The sequence below is a fragment of the Diabrotica virgifera genome, chromosome 2 (assembly GCF_917563875.1).
Source record: "Diabrotica virgifera virgifera chromosome 2, PGI_DIABVI_V3a".
NCBI classification, from domain to species: domain Eukaryota; kingdom Metazoa; phylum Arthropoda; class Insecta; order Coleoptera; family Chrysomelidae; genus Diabrotica; species Diabrotica virgifera.
Window position 1 is genome coordinate 209,776,163 of NC_065444.1, and position 19,635 is coordinate 209,795,797.

Genomic DNA, 19,635 nt, shown 5'->3' on the forward strand with positions numbered 1-19,635 from the left:
ATTCTGCTTACTGTCGATTTTGATTTCATTAAATTCTTTTTTAATACTAAAATCAATGATGAGCGGTGGATGATGGTTATCCATGGGAACAACATAGTCAATTGCCTGATATACGTTACAAAATATATTAGAAAATACCAAATCTAGGATTCGTTCATTATGATTAACTACATGATTATATTGCGATAGATTAAAGAAATTTGCAACATTCTGCACGGCCACTGATTTACCGGTAGTAATGCCTTGAGTATATTCCGGTATATTAAAATCACCCAAGACTAATACTGTTTCGTTAAAAAGGCATTCAACTGTTTCTAAACACTCTAGGAATAATTCTAGTTCAGCTAGAGGTGTTTGCGGAGGTATATATACTAACACGAGATAAAAAAACTATTTTCTTTGATACAACTTTGCTTATGACTACATCAATTAATTTGACTTCAGCAATAGCAGCACTTATAGAGTAGACATCAATAGGAATAACATTTAATGCTTTATTAACTGCTAATAGTACACCTCCACCTCTAGTTGTCCCAGTGGCTAAAAAATCCCGATCTGAACGAATCACAGTAAACAATTCAGGATCAAAAAGTTCCGAATCATACACACTAGAATTTAACCAAGTTTCAGTGAACGCAAAAATTTTATGGGTACCAGGAACGGAGCCGTGGTTAGTGTAAACCAATTGAGTCCGACCTAGCAAACTGCGACAGTTTTGGTAATATACTTCAATATTTAGTATAGAAATAGATATACTAGAAAGACCGAAAGAAGGGACAGAGTCGTCAAATAACAAAATATAAATTACCAGCCGTAGAAGTATCGGCGGACCGCGCAAAAGACAACCGCATAGTTACAGCCATGCATAGGAAATCAAGGCGCTAATGAACACAAAGAATTGTCCATAGGGAAAAAGAAGCAGAAGAGACTAATGTTTACGTCCCTGGGCGTGGACTCTTGACTAGATATGGATTTTTTGATTATTGATCGGTATATAACTAATCTTGTAATTAGTTGTTGTTTTTCGGGCCTAAATTATTTTTGCTATTTAAGGATAACACTAAAAAATGTCGTTTTTTCCTCGGCCCTTTAAGCGGCAGTAGGACACAGATAGTAGAACCAATAACGAATCATGCTATGCTATATGCATGGTGGATAGATCGCCTATGTCTAACGATATAGAACTAAAAACAATGCTCAACCAATACCTCAATCTTTTAAAAGCGCTCTATGTAGCGTTTCTAAATTCTAAATATAACAGGAGCCTTGAATGGTACAGGAACGGCTTCATTGTAGGCTATCACAGGTCTCCCTCCGCTGGAATTATATATTTCAGCTGTAGCCTTTATGACCATCCTGAGACTCAAAGTAAACAATACTTGGAGGCCGAATTATGTATTGAATAGCCACACAAACACTACTGGCACTATACTTGAGGAATCCATCTTTATGATGAACTCAGATATGATGACACCAGTACTAATCTTCACTGAGAAGATTAACACAATTATGCCATCTAGACTAGAGAATAAAAAGGGGATATCAAATATTAATGGGGACTTAATATGGTTCACTGACAGATCTAAAACTGACATGGTACTGGATCAGGAGTTTTTGGGCAAACATGTAACTATTATAATAAATCTTACAGCTTAGGTCAACTAACAACTATGTTCCAGGCTGAAGTTTTTGCTTTTGTGTCCTGTATTGATGAAATCGTTAATGAAGACCCTAAAGCTAAGAGAATCAACATTTAGATTCTGACAGTCAAGAACCCACTCACGATATCAAAACTGGTGAGAAACTGCAAAGATATCCTCAAAAACCTGGCAAAAGTTAATAAAGTGCCATTAATATGGATCCTGGGTATGAAGGGGTGATTGGAAACGAACGAGCAGATATGTTGGCAAAACAAGGCTCGTGAGAAACTTTTGAAGGCCCAGAATCTTTCTGTGGCATCACTAAAAATGTTACTAAAAACGAGGTTCAAAAATTGCTGATAAGGATTCATCAAAAGAAATGGAGAGCGACTCAAGGGCAAATCCAGGCTAAGAAATAATCAAGAATATTAATAAAAAAACTCTCGAACAGTTTGATGAACCTCAATAAACGAGAGATCAAAACGACAAAACGAGCATTGAAGTGGTGACTGAACATTGCCGTTTAAGAAACCACCTATAAAACTAGGTAAAGAGAATGAACCATGGAGCAGAAAGTGCGAAATGGAAGAAGAGACTGCCATATACATACTATGCCATTGTAGTGTGCTTGATGTAAGGCAGGAATTCATTGGTCAACTGATGTTTAAACCAGGAGAGATCCTAAAACTACCAATAACAAAAGTATTGGCCTTCTTTGAGGCGCCAAAAATTATTAGATTTTAATGAAAAAACAAGGTATGGTACAAAGTCCCTATGATCAAGTGCCAGAGACTAACGAGTCTCTGACAGCTAATAGAAAGCTCATTAAACAGCGAAAAAGCTAGTTTTTGACCACTGTGTTGCATATAGCGGATGTCTCTTGATACCGCTCTCGGAGATGTCGGAGCAATGAAGTTGTATTATGAGGTGTAGATGGTTATAACTCTCGGGATGTCTCATTACATGGCCGAATTATTGTAACTTTCGCATTTTTATTGTTTTTGTTATTTCTGTGCTCTTTTGCATTCGGTGTTACACTATTTCATTTCTTATTCGATTAACCCAATTTATCAGTAATATTGGTAGGTAGGTCCTCATCTCAAATGCATACTACTAGGGCATATGTGTTTGGTAAAGAATGGGCCATGGCTTAACCTTAGATTCCTGAGGTTAAAATAGGTCGATTTAAGCTAACATACCTTAGTACGAAAGTTGATAATAACCGAAATACAGGGTGTCAAAGTTAAACTTTTATTTAATTTATTCCTAAATATTTCCTAACAGGCATGGGATAATAAACGAAATTTGGTATACGGGGGTTTTTGGGACGAGAAATCTAAATTCGCCACCAAAAATGATGTATTACCCAGAGGGCGCCACATACGCCTTTTAGCGCTCATTTAGCATGTTCAATTTTTTTTATTACTCACGCTACATACTTTTTGAATCAAAACTTTTATTCCCTTAATATTTTTACTTAAAAAAGGTATACTACATTCATCTCGCTAAATTTTGCTTTACAACATCATTGTAATAAATTACACCCGAAAAATAACTTAAAACCATAAAAATTTCCAAAAATGTAGCGCAAATTTCTTTAAATGAAATTTGCGATGCAATGACATAAATATGAGAACTGGCGCAATTATTATGGTTTTAAGTTATTTTTCCGGTGTAACTACAATGCTATTATGCAAAAAATTATGTTGTATCGCAGACTTAAAATGCGTTTATCTTGAAAACCGTTGAGTTTAGCGAGATGAATGTAGTATATCTTTTTAAGTAAAAATATTAAGAGAATAAAAGTTTTGATTCAAAAAGTATGTAGAGTGGGGATAAAAAAATTGAACATATTAAATGAGCGCTGAAATTACTACTTATGTGGTGCCCTCTGGGTAATACATCATATTTGGTGGCGAATTTAGATTTCGCGTCCCAAAAAAACCACCGCTTACCAAATTTCGTGTTCTTATCCAATGCCTGTCAGGAAATATTCAAGAATAAACAAAATAAAAGTTTAACTTTGATACCGTGTATTTCGGTTATTATCAACTTTCGTCCTAAGGTAAGTTAGCTTAAATCGACCTATTTTAACCGCAGGAATCTTAGGTTCAGCTATGGCCATTCTTTACCAAACACCCTGTATAGGTTGCTTACCAATATCCTTGCAGTGTATTAGTCTTAATGGCATTTTTAATGTACATTTAAGTAACATTTGCTCTAGTTTTTATCCAAATAGTTTAGTAAGCAATCGGTCAATTAAAAGTAATAAAAATATCTGTGACAAGTTAAATATATAACCAACTACAATCAATTTTAAAGATCTGGATTTGTATTAGTGATTTAGGTTGGCACCAATTATATTATTTATTGTTTACGGTTTCAAGGATTTTTCATCAATAAATCAGAATTAGTATCTTTTGTCAGTCTGAGACGTGGTCGCCATTTCGAGTAAGGGTTAATGTTCCTTTTGGTTAAATCTTAAATTATCGACAGTATGTCGTTTCAACTTTAGTTTTTTATACCTTTTGAAAAAGGCTATTTGCAAATGCTCAAGTAAGTAATCATATCATGTGTTTTTTAGATTAACCTTAACTAACGCCCAAAAAATTGTTTTTTTTTAAGAATCCGCACATATCTTATGGAAAATGTAATGTAACTCAATTAAAATAAAACTTACATTTCACTGTAATTGACGTACCGCAAAATAAGGGTCAGCCCCCCATTTTATTAGACTAATAGTATTTATGAATAGGACAGTTTTATGGACTTCAAAAATGTGATTTCCATAAACTTTAATTGCAGTTTAATGAAAATTTACAGTTGGCGCAATGATATGAAATGATTGTAATTTCGAGGCAAATCTCTTCATGTAAATTTTATTGTATTTGAGTGACATTATACACACAACGCAAAAGTCTAGGGATATTTATATAAATAGTCATATTTTATTTATTTGTAATCAACTTAAAAAAAGTAATACAAAATTTGTAGTTTAAATTGTTGTTTAATGTCAAAAACCATAAATTGCAAAAAAAACGGGAAATTTTAGCAAAAAAAATATATTGCAAATCACCCATGTTTCACATACCACCATAAAATGTCAAAAATACGAAATATAAACTTAAAATAAAGGATGGCCACCACGTTGGTTTATCACAGCTCTACATCTACTGTTCATGCTCCGAATCACATTGTTAATGTCTGCTTGAGGTAGTTGTGTCCATTGTTCTCTCAGAAGCTCTGTTAATTGAAACTCATTGTAGATATTGCCCATATGTGGAGTAATTCTTCGTTGGAGCATGTCCCATACATGCTCAATGGGATTCAAGTCCGGTGATTGTGCTGGCCACGGCAATACATCAATACCCTCGTTATCCAACCAGTTTGTTACAATATGCGCAACATGTGGCCGAGCGTTATCATGCATAAAGTAAAAATTTTCTCCAACAGCAGCAGCAGCAAATGGGCGCACAACAGGTTCAAGAATAGTGTCAAAATATTGCTGACTTCTGAGAAAGCCACGTGGGAAAATGAGGTCAGTTCTTCCGTCAATCTTGAGTCCGCCCCATACCATTAATGTACCACCTCTGTATGCATACACTTCTTGAAGATGTCGTAATCGTTCTCCATTTCCGGGTCGTCTCCAAACTCTTGTCCGACGAGAATCTGGATGAAATCCAAATCTAGACTCGTCACTAAACAATACTGTGGCCCAGTCATTGTCAGTCCAATTCTGAAACTCTTGACACCAGGTTAATCTTACAGCGCGATTGCCTCTAGATAGAGGTGGACATCTCAGTGGTCGCCGACTACGAAGATTGGCTTCATGGAGACGATTCCTCACAGTACTGCGGCTAATTGTTACATTATGTGCAAGCTGTAATTCATTAACCAGCTCGGGTGCTGTGATTGTAGGCTGCCTTCTGGCATTTAAAATTAAATATCGGTCTTGAGCGACGGTTGTAGAGCGACCACGTCCTGGATGTTGCTCGGCTGGACTCCCAGTGTCTCTAAACCGACGCCACAACCGACTTAAGACGCTTTGGGAGACACCCAGCTGGTCAGCAACTTGAGTTTGTCGCATATCAGCTTAAAGGAGGCCCACGGCTCTATTCATCTCGTCCAACGTTAAATGTTGTCGTTGCATGGTAACAAGACAATATCTTTAACTCACCTATTAAGCAAGAATGGTAAAAAGTGACTAAAATTAAAAATAAACAAAACATAAAAATGTCGATTTTTTTCTCCCTTATAAAAAACATTCTAAAACACGTATTGCTATGTTTTACAATTTTTTTTGATAAGAAGTGAGTGTCTGTATCAACAATAAATTATAGTACAAGCAAATTTATATGGTCATGAAATTTCTGTCATTGGTATTGTCAAATTATTAAAATATCCTTAGACTTTTGCGTTGTGTGTATATTCCATAATATGTGTCTGGTCTGGTGTCCTTTCACAATTTTACCTGTACATAATTACTAGTAATATTATTCTAAATGATTTTTTATATCATTACATTTTTTAATTTGGACTCGTCCTATAAATACCTACATCTCTGGATTATAATAAATATTACTAAACTAGAATAATTGAGTAAACGGTGAAAAAGGGGCGATATAAAACTTTTACTATTATTAAATATGTGAACAAATCTAAGAAAATTTTTTCAATGTTTTCTATGGAAAAAGTTTTAGAAATGTAACAAAAATTATAATTGAGTTTACCAATATATTGTTATATTTCTATTTGATATGAAAATTAAATTTTGATAATTATAAACAAAATTCAATTTAATATAAAATATTTTCAATTTTCTCAACCACGGGCATATAAATTTAGAACAACCTGTATACAACAAATTGTTATATTTAATTTTAAGAAGTGATTAGAAGAAGCTTACGAAACTCGGGACAATGCGCTTAGAATAAACAAAGTGAATGGCGCGTACCATTATCGTTTTTCGCGGAAGGTTCGATCATTAGCCTATGCTAAATAAGACTCAGTGGAAATCGATAATAGGTCATTATCGTTGTTCGCGGAAGGTTCGATCATTAGCCTATGCTAAATAAGACTCAGTTGAAGTAGATAATAGGTCATTAAATTTTGTAAATAGTAGAAAGTAATTTTAGAATGGGAATTAACTATTTTTTTTTGAAATCCATTAAGCATATTTAGAAAGATTAAAAATTGGTTTTGAGGAATACTGCGAATGAGAGTTGGTGGTGGAAGGTTGATTTGTGAATCTGGAAGGGATATTTAGAAAGTAGGGGAATGAATGACAAATAGAGATCAGAATGATTTGAGCTGTCGAGAAGTGAAGTCCAGTAGTAGACGGTAGTGTACGGAGAGTGAGAAAGCCGGTGTAGTTCCGTGAGTGTGGAGATCTATCGTGGAACGAGAGGTAGGCCAGGTTGAGAGTAAAGAACCTCCTTGAGCCAAGAATGTCCCGGTAGCTGATTGCAGTTTCGAAAAAGGTAGAACACAGCATCACGACAGAAGCAGGAACGAGAGCTATACGAGCTAATCTTCAAAGGAGAACATTACTGAAAGCCAGGACGAGGTTTTGATCGCAGCCAAGGATAGCAGGAAACGGGTCTTGTGTGAAGACATTCTCAGTTCACCAGAAAAAGGTCAGTCTCATTTGTTTGGACATGAATGTATGGGTTTTTCGTATTAAATACCACATTATAAATTGAAGAACATAATCAATAATATCAGAAAAGCTTCATCAAACTTAAATAGAATTGTTGCTAATAAATCCTAATAGTTAAAGGTTAATAAAAACTTTCAATTGGAAACCAAAAGGAAATAAGATTCCCATTTGTAAATGTTATGTTTAAGAATAATAAGATCTAGCACATATTAAGCAGTGATTGCCATTTAAATAAAATAAACAATATTTTGATTATAATTGTAACCCATATGTGTGTATTATTTTACTCTTTTCTTTCCTATCCCGATTAGGAACCATTGAGAAATACTGAGAAGCCACGTAAGTAAGTAATTAATTTTATAAAAAGCCCTGAGATTGAAAACATATTGATATGTGATCTGGTAAATTAATTAGATTATTATTAATGCATTGATTAAATTAAATGAAAAATAAGAATATTATCTCATATCAATAATCAAGATCACATCAATATCTATGGAAAATTTTTCTTTAAATTTAAGAAAATTTTAAGGGTTGAAAAAAAATTAAAATTTCACTGATCTATAAATTTTACGCTGGTCTTTAATGGGTTAACAGTAAAACTTATTGTACCCTCTTTTGTTCAATAAAGTTTAGTTAGACTCTTGGGTATTAATCTCAAAAGAAATAATTTTTTTATTATTAATCTTAAACGCTTTGACAACTAAGGACATTGGCATAAATAATAGAATAAGTTGATAAGAAATAATCATTGTTAGTTTTGTTTTTGAGCCTTTAAAATGATCAAATTGCGCTCAGGTTAAGAGAAAAGTGTCTTGATACGGTTTTGTCGAGAATGAGCAAGGAAAAAAATTGGCCTAAGCGAATAGGTTGATTTTTGTAATTTATTTAAAACAACTGTTTAAACAAATTCCCACCATTTCCATGGGTCACTTCGTTGCCCTATGTACATATATTATGTATACCTATAATAAAGATTTTTTTGTATACTTTTTTTAAACGTTTTCTAGGATTTCAAAGAAACCAACCCATCAAAGGAACATCTAAATACAAGGAACTAAGGTTCTGATATAAATATATTGTCTAAATAAGAAAAGATAACTAAGGTATTTTAAGATTTTAAAATTGTATTATAAATAAAAAAGTAACTGTGTAAGGACATCTATATGTGGAGGAACCATCTTGCGCACAGATCAAGTTCTTACAGCCAAAACACGGAGAATGCTGGGAACGGCAAAAATTAGAGTACTCGGAAGAATATCCAGGAAACACGCTGAGAGATTGAATAAGAAGTGACAGAACAAAATGTAATGGACAGGGTATAAATGACAAAACACTAAATGGAGAAAAATAATGAAAAAATCACATCAGTAGAATGGCAGAAAGGGTCCTTAAAATAGCAAGGGAACAATTTTGCAATGATAAAAACAAGCAAATGTTAAAAAACATGACACTGAAATGATCTATTTCAAAGAAGACACATTAGAAAGTAACTACTGGAGGTATAAAAAGTTTTACTTTTTTACTGAGTTATGTCTGTGGCTGGCCTCCAGATCATGTAAAACTTACAAAAATTATTTATTTAATAATTAGTATTCTACACATTACTGATCTACCCACCTGGGGGTCACTTTTCACGATTTGTTTGAAATTCGCCATGACGGGGGTAAATTTGGCAATTAAAACACCGCGCTTGCCTTGCGTGTTGGTGAGTTTCTAAATAAGCCGCCCACTCTGGGTCAGACGCTGTTTGCAGCCGCCCATTCTGGATCAGACGCTGCAGGTTTGGTTTGTACCGTACCGTCATCCGTACCGTACCGAAGCTCCGCTTCTCCGCTGTGGCTGCCGTTGTGGACTTCATCCGTAACCCTGGACAAGGGACTCTAAACAGGTACTAGTTTCCCGGGTCAGGAAACCCCCGGAATCTGCGGGGGCAGGGATTGATTCAATTTCCCTGACAGCACTATCTTCAAGAATTTAAAGAGTTCCTACCCGCTACCCGGCCTACCCGCTACCCGGGTATGACGAACTTAGTACCAAGTAAACACCTTGAAATACAAAATGAACAAATAGAACTGGTAGACAAATATATATATATATATATATATATATATATATATATATCTGGGTCACGAAATTAAGATAGGTAAGGACAATCAAACAACAGAAGTATCCAGAAGAATAATACAAGGATGGGCAGCATACGGAGCTCTTAGGGACATTTTTAAGAGTGACATTCCAACTAACATGAAGAAAAAAAGTTTTCGACCAATGCGTGCTACCGGTGATGACCTATGGTGCAGAAACATTATCGCTCACAAAGAAAAACGCACAAAAACTAAGAGTAGCGCAGAGAAGAATGGAGCGATCAATGATAGGGGCAACTTTGCGAGACAGGATTAGAAACGAAGATCTACGAGCTAAGACCAAAGTCATAGACGTCATTGAAAGAAGCTGTAACTTAAAATGGAAATGGGCTGGACACGTTGCCAGAATGAAGGACGGAAGATGGACTCGCAAACTACTTGAATGGAGACCAAGAGCCGATAAACGTAGCAGAGGAAGACCACCAATACGATGGCAAGACGACTTACGAAAGACAACAAAAAACTGGATACAAAAAGCACAAGATAGAACACTTTGGAGACAAACAGGGGAGGTCTATGTCCAGCAGTGGATTGAGAGAGGCTGATGATGATGATGATGATGATTCTACACATTAATGAATCATTGGAATCTTTTATTTTTTGAAAACGACTTCCGGAGTGAAAATCTAAACGTCAAACATTAAATTTAGCTAATTCAAGATGTTTTACACCTATAATTGTGGCTCAATCCCATATAAACAATACTTAAAAATTAGACATGCCACAAGAAAACAGTTTTAGAAGGTTGTAAAAAAATCTTTCCATTTTTTTAAATTTATACAGTGACGAGCTCGCTAATAACGGCAAAATATCGCAAAAGATGAAAAACATATATTAAGTTGTGAGATAAAAATAAATGAAACTAGTAGAGTTGGGAAATTTAGCGATAAAAACCTATAAATTCACATTCTATTTATTGTTTCCCACTTTGAGACACAGTACCGGCGCTAGGGTATAAGGCGCTCGCCTGCAAAAGAAGTCTAGGCGCCCTTCGGTTTCTTTTAAATTAGTATCTTAGACCAGTAAGGATCTGTTTTTAGGTGGATGTGAGAGGTGGCATTCAGATTTTTGCGGATAAAGTTAGGTGATAACTTCGTTAATAATAATTGATTTATGCTCCTTCTCAAATATGCCCGGAACATTAATAAAAAAAATTAAATATTTAAAAATTTCAAATAATTTCGTTTTTTTTATACTTTTTTTGCTTATAACTTAAAAACTATTCATTTTAGAACAAAGTCCTATAGGAATAAAACAAAGATAATTAAATTTTCTATCAGATACGATTAGTGAAAAATGTCTTAATTTATCACCCTTGCTTCAAAATAGCAATAAATATAAAATAAGGGGGCAAAACAAGCCTGTTCTTATTCAATGATTTTCCATCACTTAGGTTACACTTGGAACCTTCCTAATTCGCTTAGAAAATTTTTGTAATGTGCTAAAACCGTACACCAAATTTCATTAAAATTGACTAACTAGATTTTGAATAATAATTTTGCAATCTAAACTTTTTTTAAAAAATTAAAATTTTTTAAAATCTTGCACAACAAAAACTAGAACATACAAACATTGGTCAATTTTTTTACATATAAAGAAGCACTCCGCCTATCTAATGCACTTTACAGAATTGAAATCGGATGGTTTAAGAAGCCTCAGCAATGTTTTAAAGTTATAAACAATTTTTGGCTTATAAACAAATTAGTCCGGTGGCCAGGAGGGGGTGCTACGGGCTCCTTTATTTAGATGGACTTACCCAAGATTTTTATGTATTTTTTGACCCGTAGAACACGATTTTTTTGGGTAACAGTTGATCCGGATGTCGATAAGATTGTTATAAACAAAGAACTTGAGGAATTACATAACATCGATTTTTCGCAAAATAAAACATGGTTTGTATTTCTTGGATAATTCTAAGCAAAAAATGTTCTTACAAGTTTTTTCATAGGATGCATAGTTTTCGAGATAAACACAGTGGAACTTTCAAAAATTCGAAAAATTGCAATTTTTGAACGCGAATAACTTTTGATTAAAAAATAAAATAGCAATTCTGCTGACAGCATTTGAAAGTTTAAGTCAAATTATACCGGTTTTAATTATTTGCATTGCTAAAAATTAGTTTTTTTTTATTATTAAACAAAGCTATTTGTTTATAAGCCAAAAAATTGTTTATAAGTTTAAAACATTGCTGAGGCCCCTTAAATAATCCGATTTTAATTCTGGAAAGTGTATTAGATAGGTAGAGTACCTCTTTATATGTAAAAAAATTAGACAACTTCTAAATGGTCTACTTTTTGTTCAGAAAGATTTCAAAAAATTTGAACTTTTTTAGAAACATTTAGATTGCAAATTTATTATGCAAAATCTATTAGGTCGATTTTAATGAAATTTGGTACACGGCTTAAGTGTATTACAAATAATTTCTTAAGTGAATTACTAAGGTTCTAAGTGCCACCAAAGTGGTTAAAAACATTGAATAACAACAGGCGTATTTTGCCCCCTTATTTTGTATTTATTGCTATATTGCAGAAAAGGTAATAAGTTAAGACATTTTTGACCAGTCCTATATCATACAAAATTCAATTATCTTTATTTTATTTCTTTACGACTTTGTTCCAAAACGAATCGTTTTAAAGTTATAAGCAAAGAAAGCAGAAAAAAATCGACGTTTTTCGAAATTTTTAAATATTTTAATTTTTTTATTAATGTTCCGGGCATATTTGAGAAGGAGCATAAGTCAATTATTATTACTGAAGGTGTCACCTAACTTTATCTGCAAAAATCCGAATGCCACCTTTCACATCCAAAAATAGACGTTTTTTCACAGATCATTACTGGTCTATTTAGACATATCAGAGGAGTAACTCAACTAAAACTGCCACTGTCACAGTGGCAGTTTCCAAACTCGTCTGATACATCCAGGGCCGCCGAGAGGGATGACCGGGCCCCGGTAAAAAGTGAAGGGCGGGCCCCTGGCAAAAAATGAAGAGCGAAAAAAACTGTTTAATTTTTATAGAAATCAAATTATTAATAATAAATAATAAGAAACGTTTCAAATATAAATTTGATTAAATTTTGATTATATCTATTGTTTATAATAGTGAAAATATTTATATTAAAGGTGCTTTTCGAGTTTTCTGATTGGCAAAAATAAAATGTCTCTAATTTTTGAAAAATCGCATGTTTTTGCCAAATCATTCTCAATTCACAAAGTTGATAGGCAGCTAATCGATCCTGTTCCATTGTAGCTGTCATTACCTCATAGAATTTTTTATGCGAAAAAGAAAACTAAAGGATCTTTCTGCTTCTCTGTGACTGTCACCGGTAATGTGCAAAATATTCTTAACGCAATAACGATTCAAATTTGAGATATTTAATTTTATTAAGCAAATATATTGGAGAAAGTTGATATTCACCAATATTACTTATCCTTGTATATCGCTCTCAAATGAAAAATTTCAACTATCAATTCTTCACTGATGTCTTCTTTAAAAAACTTGCGCAATACATACTATATCAATTTTTTTCTTAATATTGTCGTCATCTTTATCTCGGAATATCCATAAAATGTTAAATAGCGAATGAATTTTATTTTACGCCTTAAATCTTCTGGTTAAATTGCTTATTATAATAATATGACAATATTAAATATTTCCCAGCGAAATATTGCGCCGGGCTCAAAATTATCAGTCGCATCACTACTAGGCCCAGGCAAATCATCAAAAAATCTCACCAGCTTTTTGAGCCGTTTTTCTTTATTTGATGTAGATTAAAATAGAAATATGCTTTATTGTCACTGAAAATTATACAATTTTATGGACAAAGCTTAACATAGAGTCAGACTCATGTAAATTCTGGATTTATTCCATAATTCCTGGTAACTAATTTAGATTCTTCAACATAGATTCTTCTGATTTTTGAAGTTATACTTCTTTAGGCGCGATTGAGATTTAGGGTAAATTTATATTAATCTGCGCGCATGCGCACACCGACAGTATGGTATTAGTCGTTATACGGGCTCTGATTAGGTGTTGAAATGATCTGTCAATAATAAATAATTGTTCAATATGAAGGTAAACAAATGTATAATATCTTAGCTTTATTGTTGTGAGGACAGAAACAAAAAAGTTTATAATTGTAGTGACTTTTAAATAGTTTTTAAAAGCAACAGGTACGTAATAATTGTAAATGTATCATAGGTACCTACCTATTTGAACCTACCAAAATACATAGTATGTAATATGTACTTTTACTTACATAATTTGATTACCATCAAAATTTCTATCAATATTCACCTAATATATTGTTTTCTTACTCTATGTTTTGTTGTATTTTTTCAATTCTAAATCATTTCAATTCAAAATCAAAATAATTTAATTTAATTCAAAAATGTCAAAAGTTTAATCCGTTTAGTTAGTCGATCTTCGCACATAATGACACATTGTCTCCGTGGCGAAGCGTTTATGGCGAATGAACCCCAATACCAACCGCGCTGATAAGCTGGTTCGAATCCCAATAGAAACTTTTATTTTTTTATTTTTTTTATACATTTTATGATTGTAAGTATATTTATTATATAATTTTATTTTCAGAAAATATGTATTTAGTTAAAAAATTTTCCGACAATTAATGTTCAGAAATCATTTTTGTGCCATTTTTAATGTGTTTGTGTGTATTTTATTCTTTTATTATTTTAATTTTTGGCACTGTTTTAATAAAAAAATGTTTGAGAAGTAGTAAGTATAAATTAGTTTAATATTTAAATAAAATATAAATAAAAAGTATATTAATTTCGTTTAAATCATATAATAGAAGTATAACTTCTTACGTGCGTACAAAGTACACACACACATTCTTTTTTTTTGTAAATCTTCTAGAAGCTTTGATATATTTTTAATCTTCATAGTTTTATCTGACTGCACCTTAGTATTTGACTCCTGTGATTTATTGCTGTGAAAATTTTAAACAAAATCGATTAAAGGTCATATTATTAAATATAGCCGAGCATTAATTAAAAGCATTATGGGCATAAAGTGAAGAGCCAAAAAAAAAACGGGAAAAATTACGTCTTTGGTCTGGTCGACGCCGGGCCCCGGTAAAATGTACCGGCTGTACCGCCCTCTCGGCGGCCCTGGATACATCTAAAGGTGGGAAACTATAAATAGAATGTAAATTTATAGGTTTTTATCGCTAAATTTCGCATCTCCACCAGTTTCATTTCTTTTTATCTCACAACTTAATATGTTTTCCATCGTCATTTTGCCGGTTTTTAGCGCGCTTATAGTACAAAAATTATCTAAACTAAACTTAGGGGAACGGAGCAAAATACAAAATTTTGACGCATTTCAAAATTTTCAATGTGTTTTGAATGTATTCACTTTTTTCGAATTCTGAGAAAATTAGTAAGTATTTTTGAAAAATTTATACGCAGAATGAAAGACTTTTTATTACCGATGGCCGAAATTCCCCTAAAATAAATAAAAAGTTTCTTTTGAATGAAATATTTGCAATTAAACACAGAATTTTCTCTTTTATGTTCACCCCTGTAACTTATTAAAATAAACATTATATATGTTTTCAGAGACTTTCGGCTCTCGGTAATAATGTAATCTTTCATTCTGCGTTTAAACTTTTCAAAAATCTTTACTAGCTTTCACAGGATTTGAAAAAAATGAATGCATTTAAATAGCATTGGACCAAGAATTTGCACCTACCCCATTAAAGTAAGCAATATAAGTTGCAATGGTAGGTAAAAAGTACATTATTACCAATTTTTATTTTAGAAAACCATAAAAGAAATCTTTCTTTTTGTACGTAAACGCAAGTCTTTTATTAAACGCGTGTTTTACTGTTATCAAAAATCTAGCTCTTAAAAGGAAACCACATACTCAAAAATGCCGAAATATAACTACCAATATGTAGTTGTAAAATGAAAAATTATAAAATCTGTTTTATTAAAGTTACCACCAATATAAGTTGCGAAAGTTGCTAATGAGTACATTATTACTTTTCATTTTAGAAAATTATAAAAGAACCCTTTCCTTTTTTTAATTTACATATAGTACAAAATTATCTAAAATCTAAACTAAAACTACCTAACAAAGAACTCACCCTTTGTTGCTGCAATTTCGTACAGTCCCAATAAGCGCATAAAACACAAAAGTCCCAATGAGCAACAACAATAACTTCAATAAAACTACAGAAATTATAATTATAAAACTACAGACACTCAACACTCGCAGTCGACGGAGTTCGCACTTCAACTAAGTTTTTTTCGGCACGATGCACTTCGCAGCTGTGGCTGTGGCCGAGACTGATGTCTCCAATTTGCATAAGTGAATACGTGCTGGTGCTGTATCAAAACTGAATAAAAGACGTGTCCGTCAATTCAAGGGAGATAAGGAGTCGATAGTTTTATTTGGATAAATACCCGAGAGCGTACTGTCAATAAACCATAATCTAATCCGTCTGAACGATGATTAAGATGTTAAGGAAGTGACTACTAATACGACGAAGATGATTTGTTAGTGATACACTCTGCACAGAAAAGCGAACTGTTAACTGGGTTAAACAAATCATGTGTGTTAGTCATCCGACTGTAATACAATGCCCACAAAAATTGGGAGATTACTCTCGCGGATGGATATTTTTCTATACAATATCTTCTTGTTCTACTTTGTGTGCTGACATGACTGTTTGTCAACGTGCCTCCAGTAAGTTGTCGTTCCACCGTTTTCGTGGTCTTCCCACTGATCATCTTCCTATCGAGGAATCGTCTCTCGATGTCTTTACTACTAAATTTGTTGTTATTCGGCTTATATGATTGTTCCATTCTACTCTTCTATTTATTTTCCAGTCATTGATGGACTCCACCTTGCATCTGTCATGTATCTGTAATTCTAGTTCTGTACCATAGCGTCTTACCATCGATTTCTAGGGTAAGAACAGAACAATTGGGTCGCGATGCGGTGGAGGTGGAGGTCGCGGTCGATATCCATGTAAAACAAACACATTATAGTGAATGGAAGAGAACAGAGCAGGTAAGTCGCGGTGGAGGTTTAGCGCGATGCCATCCAGGAGGTTTACATCGATGCTATTGAAAATAAAATGAGTTTGTTTGACATTGATGTCTACTGCGAGGCCTACAAGGATGCTTCCCTGTGATTGGTCCGTTCGAAGCCAAGTTGTCATTACCTGCGCTATCTGAGTTGATACTTTTTATATAATCCCTTGTTTGTATTCAGCTTATTTTTGAATTTCTAAAGTAATTCAATTCAGTAATTTTTTGAAATATGAAGGAGGATCTGATTATTTACAGCTGACATTTCATCACTATCATCACTTGACTGACACAAGACACAACATCGCAAAATCACAGTCTTTTTGTCATTCAAATTTCATTAAACTACTTCCCTTGATAGTGGTTCTAGCTCGACTGACAGCGTAGGTGACCTCCTTGCTATGTACTGTCGACATCGACCGCGACTTAACTAGTAGCATCCACCGCGACCTACACCTCCACCTCGACCCACTTGTTCTGTTCTTACCCTAAGGGTTTTCATCTCTGTTGATTCTAGCATTATTTTTGTCCTCTCTTAGTCGAGGAAATGAAGCTGGAAAAATGGCAAAACCTCGCAATTTTTTCGTCCAGCATCGATTTGTACAAAAATTTGGGATTAGGCTCATTTCACCCTCTAGTTCATTTTCTATATTGAGCCGTTGTACGCTTTTGGTTTTTTAAGGGTGAGAACCACCCCTAATTGTAAAAAATTATAAAATAGCATTTTAAATTTTAATATTGTTAACATTTGCTTCTTATTAGTTACATAATGATTGTTTTGTGCTTTAAGATATAATATCACAATATTTCAACCCTTAAAACCACCCTTGTTGGAGCTATATATGAAAAGTTTACTTATCCTAAAAGAATAATTTCGGCTTGCATCAATTTACATAAAAATTTGGGGTTAGGATCATCTTACCCTCTACTTCATATTCTATATCATGCTCAAGGGCGCTGATTATTTTTAGGGGTGTAAACTACCCTTATTGTAAAAAATTATATAAAAATATTGTAAACTTTAATATAGGTAAAATTTGGTTTTGACTGGTTAAATAATGATTGTTTTATGCTTTAGGATATAATATAATATTTCAACCCTTAAAAACCACGCTTAATAACATTGCAATTTTTATAAGTAGACAATTTAATAGATCTATACAGAAAAAAAGTAGAATGACAAAAACATTTATTTACACAAAAATACGAATTTACAAATATATAAAAATACACATACAAATAGTTTTTTAGTCATCCAGTATACGAACCGGCTCTGTGGTATTATATAGGCACATTGAAAATGCTCTACAAGGAGACTATTCGAATTTTTCGAAAAAAAAAATTAGTTTTATAAACATAGCTCCTTAATTTTTGGCGATAATAAGTTTTGTCAATAATAGTTTTGTAGGATTTTTTAGGAGTAATACGACTGTGTAAATTAAATTCTGTAAGATCCCTTAATTTTTAATTGAGGTGGGTTTAAAGGGCTCGAATAAGGGGATGTTTGCTCGTAAATATATGTTTTAAACAGCTATAATATCTCGTTAACTGTTCACTGTAATGAAAATCTATGTATAAGGAAATTTAGCTATTAAAAAAGTTACAATTTAGCAGTCTAAAATTTTTTCGTATCTCCAGTATTTTCGGAGATATTTTGAAGAAAATGATAAAAAATGCAAAATTGCAAAAAATTAATTTTTCTTTAAACTCCAATTTTTCCAAAATTAGGCTTTTTAAATAGGTCAAACTTCTTGGGTGTATTGATAATATAAATATAAAAGGAATTACAGAAAGGCGAAGACCAATTTTTAGTTACAAGGGTAGTTAGGGGGTTGTTTTCACTGTTTTTTTCGTAGAGAAAAACAGGTACCGACTTTTTTTTGATCATAAGTGGCTCAATTTTTATGCTAGAAACTTTTTATTATTTTTTTTTGAAAGATCTTATTGTATGCTTGAAAAAACATCATGTAAGTTTTCCTGGAAAAATGCAAAGATTTCCCGTTATTTGCCTTTGATTATTTCAAATTATGCATTTGACGAAAAAAGCTAACCTTTAACATGCCGTATCTCGGTTTGTGTTGGTCCTAAAAATATTATAGAAAAGCAGTTTCGTTTGTGTTACTAAAAGATACAATTTTGATATCTACAGTTTTTTTTATTAAATGTATATTTTTCGAGTTATTCTCAAAAAACCCTCTAAAAAAGTCGATTTTTCCGGCGAAAAACTGTTACATTCAACCACGAATAACTCGAAAAATATTAGTTTTACGAAGAAAACGTAAAAAAACATTTTTTTCTTAAAATTAATTTTTACATCGATTTACATGGCTAAAATGTAATAAAAAATTCCCACCCTCGAGATGGGGTGGCAACTACCCCCAAGGTTTTAGCATACAGCAGCATGATATAGAAAATGATCCTTGGACTATTTCCTACCTTCTGTGAAAATTTCAAGTAAATCCATGCTGGACGAAAAAATTGCGAGCCAAAATGCTTCATTTCCTCGACTATCTGTGTCAGGAGGAGTTTCTACTACGTATGTCATTATTGGTCTGAAGACTGTTTTGCAAATTCTGCCTTTAATTTCTTTCCCAACATTTCAATTTCTCCTTATTGTTTCACTCAGGTAATCTGGGGCTCCTGTTTGCTATATTCAATTGATCTTCCAGTTCTGTTTCAAGCTTTCCAGAGCTAGATGGTGTGATGCCTAGATAAACACTATCACTTGTTCTATGATCTGACCATCCAGCTCTAAAATGCTGTTATAACTATGTATCAATGGTGTAACCAGGATGATCCTAAGGGGGGGAGGGGGTCACAACTACTGGATGGTCTCTGGGGGATGTAATAGTAATGGTGTAAAGTTTATAGAGTTCAAAGTACATCCCAATGGGCAGTTTGTAACCCTCAAACCCCCCGGTTACGCCACTGCTATGTATTTTGCCTTTAACAGGTTAAATTTTCTGGTGATTACATTAAAGTGGTGCAACATACGTTGTAAATAATCGACATTGTGAGAGATTAGTATGGAGTCTTCTGCTTAGCAGATTAGATTGTAAGTTGTTTTTCTTCTATTTGGTATCCTTTTTTTTAAACGCTTTTCTTTAGTTAAATAGTTTGCGTCAAATC

The 19,635-nt window shown here is 33.2% G+C and overlaps 1 protein-coding gene across 3 annotated transcripts in view; it reads right to left on the bottom strand.

Annotated features, from left to right (window-relative positions):
• Window positions 1–19,635, bottom strand: part of LOC114331564 (dystroglycan 1) — a 1,301,763-nt gene that overhangs the window by 160,854 nt on the left and 1,121,274 nt on the right. Inside the window, exon 1 of one of the 3 annotated variants that reach the window (XM_050643063.1) lies at window positions 15,558–15,839. The exons of the other annotated variants lie outside the window; for them this stretch is intronic. The gene's annotated coding sequence lies outside the window, so the exon portion shown is untranslated. Of the gene's footprint in view, window positions 1–15,557; window positions 15,840–19,635 lie in introns of those variants that run through there. 3 annotated transcript variants of the gene reach the window in all.